Raw genomic sequence first — 12,069 nt, 5'->3', positions numbered from 1 at the left:
TTATACATAGTCATACGTCTCTAGTCCGAGAGTATGGAATGGGCATAGTCATTTGTCATTAATCCAAGAGCATGGATTAGACAAACTTGATCCAGGAGTATGGATTACCTAAAGCTGTTAATTTTAGATCTGGGAGTATGGATCCTGTCATTGTGAGGATCGATGGGGTGGGGAAATATTGCTTATATGAGGTGAAATTGTATACATCGCGAGTTCTAAAGTATATATATGGTATAACATAGTGGGATTGAAATCCCTATGTATTCACCAGGTTTCCCAACCAAAACCACTCAATTTATTTGTATCACAGGTGTCGATACGAAGCTACATTACACATTACACTGAGAGATTAACGGAGATATAAATCATTAGTGTAAATGAATGTAAGGTCTGTTTATGTTTATGTTTATGTTTCTCTATTGACAATGACATCCTAATGTTTCATAATACTACTTTTCGAAATGGATACTCTGATAATAAATAAGCATAAATAAAAATTTTAAAATGACCATGAATTTTGGGATGTCACAGTATGTGTATGTTTTATTCCTATGCTTATGTGCTTGAGATTGACTTACAGTGTTGACGCTGACACTATTTTCTTACTTGTTGTTGTGGCTTTTGCATTGGTACAGGTAGCTTGATATTTATGGCCTGGTGAGGTTGGGATCTTTTGGGTGGATATAGTCTTTTTGGTTACTAGTGATGACACCAGTTTGAGACCTGATGTGATGTATCATTTATACATGATTTTTATATTTGTTATGGTTGGTTTTTACAACTTTGGATTTTGATGGATTATTTTGAAAGATTTTCTAAGTAGCATTGGTGATGTTTTATTAATAAGACTTCCGCTAATGTTTTCTGATATATATATATATATATATATATATATATTTATATATATATACAGGTTAAAAATAAAAGAAACTTTTTGGGTTAAAAGTCACGGTGTTACACTTCGTCTTACAGTCAACAATCGCTTTGGGTTTTTCAATCAACCTCTTATTTTCATCGATCCTCATCTCCAAAAGTGGAATAATATTAGGAACTTCTCCCATGAACTTCCTCAAATAACACACACGAAAGGTGTTATGAAGACCTTCCAGTTCTTCTAGCAAACCCAGCTTATAATCTTGGTTTCCAAGTCTTTGAAGAACTTTGAACAGTCCAATGAACCTTGGACTCAAATTTCCTTGCTTTCCAAATCTAATAAGTCCATTCCATGGAGAGACTTTAATAAACACTTGGTCTCCAACTTTGAGAGTAATCGGTTGTCGCTTCTTATCTGCATATCTCTTCTGATGGTTCCGAGCTGCTACCATCCTTTCTCTGATTACTGTCAACTATTCAACAGTCTGATGGACAATCTCAAGACCCATAAACTGATTCTCTCTTGTTTCAAGCCAACAAGATGGTGTACGACACTTCTGCCAGTACAATGCATGATAAGGTGTCATCTTAATGCTTGAATGATAATTATTGTTGTAGGAAAATTCCACCAATGGTAGATGTTTATCCCAGTTACCCATAAACTCCAAGGTACAAGCTCTCAGCCTATCTTCCAGTGTTTGAATCGTTCTATCGCTTTGACCACCAGTCTGCAGATGGTAAGCAGTACACAAACATAGTATTGTACCAAATTCTTCATGTAGACTCCTCTAAAATCTAGAAGTAAAACGACTATCACGGTTTGACACAATTGTCAAGGGGACATCGTGATCTTTCACTATCTCTTTCACGTAAACTTTTACGAGCTTTTCCATAGTCTACTTCTCATTGTCTGCTATGAAATGCACACTCCTTGTGAAATCATCCACAATCACCCAAATCATATCGTGACCATTCTTTGTACTAGGCAATTTGGTCACAAAATCCATGGTGATATCTTCCCACTTACCCATAGGTACTGGTAAAGGTTCCAAATTCTTATATGGTTTGTGGTGTAGCGCCTTAACTCTTACACAGGTTACAAACTCAGTCACATGCTTAGCAACTTCAAGTGTCATCATCGGCCACTAGTAATATGGTTTCAAATCCATATACATCTCGGTGCTACTATAATAAAATAAAAACTTATGTTAAACATATAATAAAATAAGTTCATATTTAACATGATGTTTCATACAAAACAATATAATAAATGCATAAATACACATTTTAGATTTTATATATATATATATATATATATATATATATATATAAACAAAATTCATATACATAAATTACCTTATCTTCCAAATTCTTCCCAATGTGCCACATACACAACAAATGAGTTGATTGGGTAAAAACAGTTTCCACTACTTTTGCCATTGCAGCATCTTGATTTATGAAAACTATAGAAGGTTGTTTCCCAAAAGAAGAAACAAAACATTTAAGTAGTCATGAGTGATAATCCACAGTTTCTCTTGCAAGAATCCAACACCAAATGTATAACATACCTTTTATGGTTGTCAATACCAGTAAAAGGAACAAACACTAACTTATACCTGAAAAAAATATATGAAAATAAAAAATAAAATAAAATACATTTAATTGTAAATATACAATAATAACTTACTTGTTTGTTTTGTAAGTGGCCTCAAAAGAAACAACATTCGATAATTCAGCGTAATTACGCTTTGAAATTCCATACACCCCTAAGCTCATTATCTTCTACCATGTAATCAAATGAGAAATTAGGTCTGCCTTTTTTCCGGAGCTCCATAAACTTAACAGATATACTAGCATCACTTTCTCCAACGTAAAAATTCAAATCCCTTGTAACTTTTTTATAGTATGAAGTCTTTGGACCTAAACAACGATGTCCGCCGTTTAAAATAGAAATCACATCGTGTGCTTTTGTGGGTCCAAGGTTTGAAGAGTTTAAATTGTAGATAACACTTTTATCAAACTAATCTAATAGTCTTTTAGAGTGTCACAACTAGCATTTCTAGCTAGGAAATTATGTCCTCATGTAAACATCAACTACTGTAAGACTTGTACTATCGCGTTAAAGTTCATATTATGGGTCCTAATGAACCATGTATTGTTATAATGCAAAGCATATATGTATCTCAAATCTCTCCCAAATTCCCCTATGTAGCTTCCTTAGTCGAAACCAACTCAAAATGAAAGGAGAAAACTTGAAAGAGCAAGCTCATTTCAGAACCCCCCCCCCCCCCCATAAGCGACCCAGGACCCTCCCACCCGGGCAATCTCGCTTCGGAACCATCTTGATCTAGAACCTCCCGTTTTTCTCCGGAATGCCTCGCATACTCCAGAAGATTTCGCAGCTTCGAGCCTCTTAGGAAAACCGAACAGCTTCACACTTCGGACCAAAAGCCTTCGTTGCCTCGGAACCCTCGCATCCTTGGAAGGAAACGGATAAGAGTTGATTTCAGATCTATTGGCTTGACTCCGGAACTTGAGGATTACTATGGAACCTGAGATGGACATCGAAACTCATGGTTTGACTCCGGAATTCACCATTTGACTCCGGATTTTAGACTATTTCAAACCATTTCGACATTTTAAGATATTTAGACGTCGTAAATCCCGCCAAACTCGTGTTTTTCATAACTTTGACCCCTTAAACCCCTATTTTATGCCAAATTTGAATACTTAAAACAAATTTACACAAAATAATTATTGATAATTATAAAGGGATTTATTTAAAAACCATAAAGGGATAAGAGGGTTTGACTTTATGATTTGTTATAATCTCTCATTTCCCATGCAATTCACAGTAATCCATGCAATACCCACCAATTAACAATGTTTGAACCATCAGACTTCCATGCACCTATCCCCCCTTTTTCCTTTATCCGCATGACAGTGGGAGAGTTTAAACTTCACCATTTCTCTCACTTCTCTCATATTCTTTCCAATACTTCTCTCAAAAGTAAGAACAAGGATATTGCTAAAGGCTCAACTTCTCAAGTTCTCCTTAGAGCTTTTAAGTAAGTTTTTCCACACATATAGTATATTATATAATTTTCAAGATAAATTCCCATTATTTCACCCATAATAATGTGTGAGAAAAACTCTTAGGACAACATTCCTCAGAAGGAAGTCCCTCAACTCATCCAAGAGTCTAGGCTTGAGATCTTCACCCCATCACTCCAACTAACTCATCAACCAACTTAAGGTGAGCTTCATACCCCTATTTAATGTGTTTTATTGTTTTTGAGGGAGAATACAAGTCAAAGCCTTGTTTAAAATTTAATATATTTGCTTGTTATGCATGCATGCTAAGTTATATGTGTTAAGGTGATGAAAACTCCAAAAACTCGAAATCTGGAGCAAGTCTCAAGAGTTTGAACCATATTTCACACAATTATGTATAAAATCAAGAACTAGTATGTTACAAAGTATAAGTCACAAATTGTTATGACAAACCCATAAGTATTACTTCTAGAATTAGTTAAACAAGTAGTTTGGAAGAAATGGACCACTTTCAACAATTCACATAGCTTTGAGTCACCTTTTGACAAATATGAGTCTTACTTGATAAACGATAAAACGAGAGACTATTTTTACCAATATCGATAATATTGGATCATTTTTGATGAATATGATTCAATGTGGATTATTTTTCAATAAACAAAACTAAACCATATACATAGTCAACAATGCACAACTAATGTTACGAAACGACAACGATATATCTACTCAACGAGTACAACTATGGTTATTTATTAAATAAATAACGGATTTTCAACGATTTTCACAAAAACCTGTTAGTATTCTAGTTAGACGCATCTCCAATGTACATATATATATATATATATATATATATACACACACACACACACATTTAAAGTCTTCTAAGAGTTATAACCAGAGTCCCCTGGAGGGAGAGCGGGAATTTGTGTATAGATCTATACGGGGTTGACACCCCACACCATCGTTGTTCGCTATAGCTAGACCGGCCAGTCTAGAGTGACAAATGTCTTTAAATGAACCCGGGCACCTGAGAAACGCCAAGACAGGCATTCGTCATATTAGTATGGTTATAACGACTCACTTAGAATATAACAGTGAATTGTTTAGAAATAACACGAGTTACACCTTTCGATTATAACAATGATTTCTTGGATACTTTAAATGAAGTTTTTACCACACAAGTCTTAGGGTCTTAAGACTACTATTTGTACATCAGAAAATATAGGATTTTTGGGGAAAAACATTTTATAAAATTTTGAAAACGAGAAACTAATACGTACACAAGCAACTACACTTGTTTGAAAACGAGACGTACAACTATTTCGACAAGAAAATATTGGATTTTCTGGTTTTCCAACTATCACAGATTTTTATACAAAAATGTTTATGAACTCACCAACATATTTTATGTTGATGCTTTTCAAACGACTTGTATTCTCAGGAAATTAGTAAGCAGGTTAGTGGAATGCGGATTCAAGATTATTTTGATGTAGTTTGGAATTTATTCAATGTTCTCTGTTTTGTGTATTTCAAGAACATAAACAAGATGTAAAACAATGTAATTTTCTATTATTGAAGTATGATGTTTGGATTTGTTGTGTCTCATTTATATTCAATTGTTATGATACTGTACAATGTCGTCACCCGCCTCGATACATTTCCGCCATTCTGGTACGCGGGTGTGACAGATTGGTATCAGAGCATGGTTTATAGTGAACTAGTATATCTAGCCATACAAGATATACAACTATAAATATAATGGAACTAAAGCACTATGACTAAAAGTATACTTTAATGATATAAGTATTTTATAAAAGTATACATACTTGCGAGAAACGTATCATAACAGGAACAAAACGAAAGAACTTAAAGGTTGGACACTATAGTCAAACCTGGACAGTTATGTAATCATATCTTGGATAAATATAGCCTGATCAACTATATTTATTCGAGATATGACCAACATCTGTCTAGGAGTGGTCGAGGTGAACAAAAAATCTAAGACTTACCGATTTAAAACTATAAGGGTCTGAGAATAGAAGCTAAAATACTATAGGAGTATTTTGACATTCCCTCTATTTTCTCGTACTTAAAAATTCTTGTACAGACGACATGGCAGGCTTTCACCTCCCCGGAGACCCTTACTTCCCCAATCACGAGAATGGGGGTTGGATCGAGGAAGACCTAGAGGAACACATGGAGGTTCCCGAAGAGCCAGTAGAGTTTGAAGAAGAGGATGTCGATGAAGAAATCAAGGAAGATGATGATGAGGAGGTTGAAGATGGCGATGAAACAGACACAGAGTCTGAAGTTATCAACCCTCCTTACATGGCAAGGATACCACCGCATAGAATGGGCTATAATGGCCCTACACCTCCTTGGGCTGATAATATTGAGCGATAGAGTCGACGCCAAGGTCAGCAACCGCCATTTGGGATGAACTGAGATTTCTACAACCTCCAACATGGAGGACCAGTGGATCACGCACTTCCTGTCATGGTCAGACGTAGTAGGGACATCGGTGACCAGGCCCAAGTGATCGCCGACCGGGTGATGCAAATGCGGGCGGTTATGCATGTTACGGATGCTCGCACGCGAGACCTAGAGCGAGACTTCTATCCAATGGAACGACTCATGGAAGACCTTGCCACTGCTCGAGCGGAGGTCAGGGAATACCAGGGAGACACACCGCTCTGGAGGAGCATGTGCAGATCACTGAACGCAGACTAGCCGAACTTCAGGGCGCGTCTACCTCATCGTCAGCACCACCAGACCCTACTCGTCGCGGCTAGTATCCGTTTACTCGCTACCGTATTGATTTTCCTTTATGCACTACTCTATGCACTACTCTACGTACTACCGACGACATGATTAAGTGATTACACTACTCATGAAGTCATTACTCTGTCAGATTTTAGTTTCATGTGTTGTATGCCTTATGAAGGCAAATTTTCATGTACTCAAAATACTATTATCAATGAAAAACGGATATATATTTTCTCATGATGTGTTGCCCGTTATGTGCTCTATTACTATTATTACATGCTAATTTTATGCACACACTTTCTTATATACAACCAAACAACCGACACTATTTTTTACTCAAAGAATCGTGAAACAAAATTACATTGGATACTTATTATCCTTCTGTTCCATGATAGAAAGATGCCGAGGAGACCGATTCATAAAAATAACAACACAACACCACCACCGCCGCCCTCGCCAGAGATGAACTCTGCGGCCTTCAAAGCGGGAGTTTTAGTCGCAGTGACAGTGGCTCTAGCCCACATCCAAAAAGGAAATAATGGTAGTGGGAATGGCCAAGGGACAGGAAGCTCCCACCAAGGAATGAATCAAGGACCTGTAAAGGTCTGTACCTACAAGGACTTTTCCAATGCAAGACCCCACACTTTCAACGGGACTGGAGGAGTCATGGCCTTGAAGCGGTGGATCGAAAAGGTTGAATCAGTAATTGAAATATTCGAATGTTCGGAAGGGAGTAATGTGAAATTTTCGGCCTGCACATTTATCGACCAGACATTGTCATGGTGGAACGACCACATTGAGGCCATGACACTCCCCATTGCAAATTCCATGTATTGGGAAGAACTTAAGGAGATGCTAATCGTTGAGTACTGTCCCCGAAGGGAGGTACAAAAACTCGAGCAAGAACTATGGAACCTTACGGTGCAGCACTCGGACATTGACGCCTACAACTCAAGATTTAGCGAACTAGCTCTTTTATGTCCTGGTATAGTTATGTCCGAGGGAAAGAAGGTCGAACGATTCATCTGCGGGTTGACGCCTCCCATTCAAGGTAATGTGATTGCCTCAAAGCCCGAGACTTATGACAGTGCAAAGCGCCTAGCCAAGAAGCTTTATGACCACAGCGACAAGAAAAGTACCAAGACGACCGAGGGAGAAAACATACAAGAAGGAGGGAACAAAAAGAACTGGGAGAATAGGTGTAAAGGGAGACAAAATTCATTTCCATCCAAGAAACCACAAACTGTAGTGGTCCATTCTGCTACCGCACCAGCTGCACTAGCTCCAACCGCCCCAGCCTCAACCACAACAGCGCCAACAAAATCATGCGTAGGTTCCAATCCTAAATGTGACAAGTGTAACTATCACCACTACGGGTCATGTAAAGACTTCCAATGCACCAACTGCAATCGAAAAGAACACATTGTCTGGTATTGAAGGATGCCCCCACAACAAAACAAGCAGCCCAATGACAACAACGCCAGAGCCAGCCGTGCATGTTACGGATATGGGGAAACCGGCCATTTTTAACGCAACTGCCCCAAGAACAACAATCAAAATGTAATAAGCATCCTAAACATGGGGCAAGGATAGGCGGTACAAGATCCAACCATGGTAACTGGTACGTTCCCCCTCAACAACTCTTATGTGTGCATTTTATTTGATAGTGGTGCTGAGCATAGCTTCGTAAGTCACAGATTCAAACACCTACTCAATCAAAATCCCCACAAATTGAACGAAACTTTTACGGTCAAAATGGCTAATGGTAAAATAGAATAAACCAACGATACCTACGTAGGATGCAAACTAACGTTAAATAATCACTCCTTCCTAATCGATTTGATGCCTGATAATATTAGGAGCTTTAATGTGATTGTTAGTAGAGATTGGTTAAGCCCTTAACATGCCAAAATTATGTGTCACGAGAAGGACATTCGCCTTCATCTTCCCAACAATGAAACCCTAACAGTTTATGGCGATAGACCTGGCACAAAGCTCCGACTCATTTCTTGCATCCAAGCACAAAAGTGATTGAATAAAAAGAATCACGACTTTCTTGCTGATGTCGTGGATAAAACAAAGGAGGAGAAAAACATTAACCATATTCCAGAAGTACGTGACTTTCCCGACGTATTTCCCGAGGATTTTCAGGAGTCCCTCTGGAGCGCTAGGTCGAATTCTGAATCGATCTTGTACCTAGAGCCATTCCAATCACCAAATCACCCAATAGGTTAGCTCTTACCGAGATACAAGAGTTATCTAGTCAACTAAGTGAACTTCTCGACAAAGGATTCATCAAGCCGAGCTTTTCACCTTGGGGAGCTCCGGTCCTATTTGTTAAGAAGAAAGACGGATCTTTCAGAATATGCATCGATTATCGAGAGTTAAACAAGCTTACCGTCAAGAATCGATACCCACTCCCTCGAATCGATGATCTATTCGACCAGCTCCAAGGAGCCAGCTACTTTTCCAAGATAGATCTGAGGTCCGGCTACCACCAACTAAGAGTCCAAGAGGAGGATATCCCAAAGACTGCTTTTCGAACCCGTTATGGGCATTTCGAATTCGTAGTCATGCCTTTCGGTCTCACAAATGCACCCGCAGCCTTCATGGACCTAATGAACAGAGTATGTCGGCCGTTTCTCGACAACTTCCTGATTTTTTTCATAGATGATATACTTGCTTACTCTAAAAGTAATGAAGAGCACATCCAACACTTACGACAAATTTTGGGAACTCTGAGGGCGGAGAAGCTATACGCCAAATTTACCAAATGCGAGTTCTAGATTCGTAGAGTGGAATTCTTGGGTCATGTAGTCAGTGAAGAGGGAATACATGTGGACCCTACCAAGATCAAAGCTATCGAGGGCTGAGCAACCCCAAGAACCCTAAACGAAATCCGACAATTTTTGGGCCTTGCTGGTTATTACCGAAGGTTCACCTAGAATTTTTCCAGAATCGCCAAGCCCCTCACCACTCTCAACTAGAAGGGTGTGTCTTTCCATTGGAATGCAAACAAGAAGCTGCTTTCCAAACCCTGAAACAAGTCCTCTGCAGTGCTCCAGTGTTGTCCTTGCCAGAGGGAACGAAAGACTTCGTAGTATAATGCGATGCTTCTAATCAAGGGTTAGGCTGTGTGCTTGTGCAGTGCGGAAAGGTGATAGCTTACGCATCTAGGCAACTAAAGACCCATGAAGTAAACAACACCACCCACGATCTCGAGCTGGGATTCGTGGTCTTCGCCTTAAAATTTTGGAGGCACTACCTATATGGTACAAAGTGCACCATATTCATAGACCACAAGAGCCTCCAGCACATTCTGAATCAGAAGGAATTAAACATGAGACAACGAATATGGGTCGAACTGCTAAACGACTACGAGTGCGAAATCAAGTATCACCCAAGTAAGGTGATAGTTTCGTTTTTATTACTTCTTTTCATAGTTTATTTTTAGTTAAAACCATCTCATTTTAGTCAATCTTCATGCATATTTTCTCTTTTTGTCATTTTTCTCCTTTACCGGGTGCTTTCAAGTCTTCTGAGCTTATTTGTAGGATTTATTGAAGACTTTTTGTTATTGGAGGCTTAGAAAGGTGCGGGACTCATGGAGGCATGTGATTTTCTTGCGGACTTGAAGTGGTGCGATTGGGCTTGGTGCTAGCGTAAAAGAAGAAATCAATTCGGATTTAATTTGTGGGAAAAGATAACGATGAGGCGACGCGGAATCGAGCTACAAGAAAAAATTGGAGGAGTGTTGGGTCAATCATTAGAAGGCTTTGGAATGGCAAATGGGTCTTAAAGAGTTATGATTATGAGCTAAAGTTAATGAAATGAAGATTGGGCGTAAACACATGTTAAATGGCCCAAGTTTCACATTCAGCATAACCCACGCGGTCCGCGTGAATTGTGCTGAGTTGTTTCCGGGTTTTGACTTGTTGACTCTATTTGTGGAAGTTTGGTGGGTAGCTTTTGGTCTCTTTTTGAATATGGAAATTGGCTCTACTTAGCTGGTCATTGGAGGCTAATTTGAGAGGGGTGGAAAAAAGAACACATACAATTCTCTCTCAAGAAGGCTTTGGAAGATTTGAAGATTTTTGGAAGATTAGTGTAATTTATGTCCATCTTGCAACTAAGACAATGTTTGGTACCTCTAAATTACTTTGCATTTCTTTCATCTCGGTCATGCTTGGCTAAACTCATACTTGGTTGACTTGGATGTAATTGCATGAATGTTTTAGTTATTTTGAAGAACTCCATGAACTTGTGTTGAATATCTATGATTATATTTTTTATGAAAACTTCCTTCATGTTTATATATCTCTAGTCATGAAAATTGATATGTGAATGTTATTTTTTGTTGGTTAAATTCTTGGCTGAGTAATGGGTCTTCAATTTAACAAGCAACAATTAGTTTAAATGTTTGTTTTCATTTCATTTGGACTAAGAAAATATTTTATCCATAGTGGTAATGAAAGCAATAGATTACTCTTTGGACTTGGTGACACTTAAATCCTAATGCTAATTGATTTTCACAAAATTACATGCTTCATTAGTTTTGTGACTTTAATTTAGGAAATGTGCTATGAGCTTCTCTAGTCATTTTAATACAAAAGAAGAGTTGAGGAAAGTTATGCTTATAAATTGCTATAACCAAGTTAGATTATAAACACAAGTGTTGCACCTTGGTATTCTCATGATTATTTAACCAAATGTTCAAGTAATGAAAGTCCAAAATCAACCATCTTTATCTTATTGAATTTACATCAACTATGCTTTTTTGAATTGTGTTTTTAAATCTTAATCTAATTCTAGTTTTATTTCAAGTATTTCAAAAGACCAAAACCCCCAGTTTTACTTTTATTGTTATTTTTCAAGTATTTTTACAAAGAGATTTTTCATAGAGTTATAAAATTGAACCAATCTCCATGGATTCGACCCCTTTACCACTCTTAGTGTAGAAGATATAGGGTTTTTAGTTTTGTTGGCCTCGACAACCACCAAATTTTGGCGTCGTTGCCGGGGATTGGTTTATTTTTAATCAATTTGTTTCTCTATGCCCAGATCTTAGCGTACATGTGACTTGATTTACAATCCAGAAATCAAAAAAGAAGCAAGGCGTTTGGCGAAGGAAACACGAGTTGAACGTGGTCAAACTTCTAACCCCCACGGGGACCCAGAGGTTGAAACCGCTTCATTAAGTGATATAGAACCCGATTCTAGTCCCGACCCTCGCCAAGAAATTCCCGAAACACCACCCCTACAACAAAATCCACCCATTATTGAACCAATTGCAATGGCGGATGGAGGAGAAGTTCCCGAGAGAACCTTGAGGCAAATGATGGAGACCGATGTTACACAAACTCCAACTGGTATCAA

Source organism: Lactuca serriola, chromosome 4 (genome assembly GCF_051521515.1).
Source record: "Lactuca serriola cultivar US96UC23 chromosome 4, Lser_US96UC23_V15, whole genome shotgun sequence".
NCBI lineage: Eukaryota > Viridiplantae > Streptophyta > Magnoliopsida > Asterales > Asteraceae > Lactuca > Lactuca serriola.
Note: the sequence above shows the minus strand (reverse complement) of the source record.